This window comes from Centroberyx gerrardi, chromosome 13 (genome assembly GCF_048128805.1).
Source record: "Centroberyx gerrardi isolate f3 chromosome 13, fCenGer3.hap1.cur.20231027, whole genome shotgun sequence".
Classification (NCBI taxonomy): Eukaryota; Metazoa; Chordata; class Actinopteri; order Beryciformes; family Berycidae; genus Centroberyx; species Centroberyx gerrardi.
This window is the reverse complement of record NC_136009.1, coordinates 12,713,970-12,716,958: the sequence shown is the minus strand read 5'-3', so window position 1 is coordinate 12,716,958 and position 2,989 is coordinate 12,713,970.

Here is a 2,989-nt window from a genome sequence, read left to right as displayed (position 1 = left end):
TTTATTTCCCTCTGTTTAAGCTCATCCCTTGTTTCCCTGGAAACCCACCCCACGCCTCCTCACTGCTTTTGGGGGAGCTATGTTTTGTCAAAGTGTCTGTTGATTAATGGTAGGAGTGGAGACATTGTTGCTGTAGTGTGTCTGTGTGTGCATGTGTGTAGGCTACAAATGACTGACTAATCCTTGAATAAAGCATAGTGTGGTGGGATTTGTTGTCTTAGCCAATATCTCAATAAGAGTGAGTCATTGTGATTGGTGCGGTGCAGATCTAACATCCACACAGCAGCTCCACTGGACTCTTATTACATGCACTGACGTTTCCCGCAACTATGTTCCAGTCTTCTCTTTTTTGAGGGAAAGTGGGCATTTCATCTTCCCTCAAAATTATTATTTAATCAGGGTTTGAATTAGCAGAGTGAAAGTAGATGTGACAGCAGAGCCAAAATACCCCATGCAATCCCAGATGGTCCCAGTCATAGATGGTTTTCTTTGGCAAGTGCACCGATCCACTCAGCCACCATGGCATCCCGTAATGTTTGTTTCATTCAGCTCTTCAGTTGAGAGAGCGGGAATAGGTGCTCCAGGATGACATATTTTTTATGTCAAAATTTATGGCAAAAAAGGGAAAACAATTTTTGGAAAACGTTGAACAGTCACCCCTGCTTTTGTTGGCTGGTATTCTGCCATTTCGTTAAATTACCCAGAAAGACTTGACAAAGCTCGGAAAAAAACTGGAATCGCCCACTGTACTATTTATGGAGTTCATCCTCACTCGCAAGGCAAACTGCCCTCTCCAGAAGAGCAATGTGTCATGACGGTGTCATGTTGTGGAACCTTTTCACGCCTCTCTCTCCTGTCAAGGTCCCAGAACAGGACCTAAGTGCAGCTTTATTGCCATTCCCCAGCTTAAGTGATCGTTGGGGATGTGCGTTTGATAGAAATGGATGCAGCATATGGGCAGGATAGATGGTGTGTTTTCATTCAAGGTTATACGAGGTGTTTTATTCTGTTTTAAACTATTTATCTTTATAGAGTCAGAGTTGTGAGTTTGTGGGTGTTTATATTGCCTCGCTTAAGTATTTTTTGAAAGTTGGAGTCGAGAGACAGGTGCATCTGTGGGTTGATTTCCAGATAGGGCTAATCTCATAGGAATAAGTAAACAAGTCTTCTTTGAGCCTCATGCAGTATACTATAGGAGATAATCTTGGATTTCTCTTTTTAAGGGTTCTAAAGGTTTTTGAAGGTTATTTCCATGGCATTTCTGCTTGTTTACCAAATAGTATAAAGCAAAGGGAACTGGTGTACCATTATGGTTTTGAGCTGGACTTGAACCCATGGTGTTGACATGAGCTATATGAGGGGATGGAGAGGGAAATGGATAGCAGGGTGCTTTTGGGGTGTTGGCAGGTGTTTTTGCTCCCATATGGGAGACACAGTTTCAGATCTATTTGGTTACTGGAGTTTATATAGGTGCAATAAGTACATGACAAATGTCATATTTCATTAAGTATGTATAAATCAGGCAAACCTGGATCATAAAAATAACTATAAATAAAATGTCATTATAGAGATGTGCGTAAGTCCATTGAAGTTATTTTTAAACTTTGATCTTGATATTAAAAAAGCTGCCAGTGCTACACCAGCTCAGATGCTCAGGTTGCCTATATATTAAGAAAGCCTAAAAAATGTTTGACTTGTGTTACCTTTTAGGCATTCAGTTGACAGGCTTATCCAAAGCAATTTACAATGAGTGCAACAGCAGAATAAACAGAAATTTTCCAAAGCACCCGGACACAAGGACATTGACACTGTATCACCAGAATATCAATGTGGAGAAGTACCGAGTGAAAACATATTAGACAGGCATTGTTGTTGTTTTGTTTTCAGGATCAAGTAGTTTCTTGAAACGATATCAAAGAGTTTTCAGTTTACATGAAATGATATGGAGTGACTCTGTAGTCCTGACTGGGGTGGGATAGTCATTCCACCGATGGGGAGCCAGGAGGAAGAAGAGTCGAGGCCAGGTGGAACGGTGGCCAGGTTGCCTCAGGGAAGCGAGAGGTAGTTCTCGGTAGTAGCCGAGTACAGCACCAGGATTTACAATTTTACATGAGCAGCTGCAGGGAGCCAGGTGAAGGAACGTAGCAGAGCGGTGAGACGAAAGAATTTGAGCAGGTTGGCAAGGCGGGATGCAGGTTTCTGAGTCGCAGGGGCTGAAGAGAATATTCCAGGAACCCAGCCAGAAGGGAGTTACAGCGGTCCAGACGAGAGATGACTAGAGACTGAGCGGGATTCCAGTGGAGCTTCCTTGATGAGAAAATACAGGATCACGTTGTGGCTGCAATGTACGCCTCGCAAAGCAATTGTTTTTCTAGGATCACACCGAAATTCTCGGCAATCTGGGCAGAATTTAGTGCCGCGATAGAAGGGCCTCGCAGAATCCAACTGGAGATGTCAGCTAGGCAGGTGGAGATGTGTGCCTTAGCCTGTGTGTCAGAGGAAGGAAAGACAAGGTTTGCATTGAGTGACGTCAGCACAGCAACAGCAGGAAATCTATGGGATATGATGGAGAGAGATCTTTATTTATGGGTAGATTAAAGAAAAACAACTTTTTTTGTGCACAGTAAACACCTTTATCCTTAACCAGAATTGGGTCAGCCACTCCTTTTGGTAAAGTGACTCTAGTCTTGTGAAATTTTGAGGGCTGGATCCATTTTCAGGATTGTCATGCAAGAGCATCATCACACCGTTTGCTATTGATTTACAACACAGCAATCCCTCACGCGTCGAGATCTGGTGAGTTGGACTTGACGAGGGTTACAGTGGAAATACAAGGCCTGTAAGCACGTCAAGTCTCACGGTGGCGCAGTGGTAGCGCTGTCGCCTCACAGCAAGAAGGTCCTGGGTTCGATTCCCGCCTGGGTGGCACTGGGGGTTCTCCCCATGCCTTCGGTGCCTAGTGCCCAGGTGGGCTATCTCGTATAACATC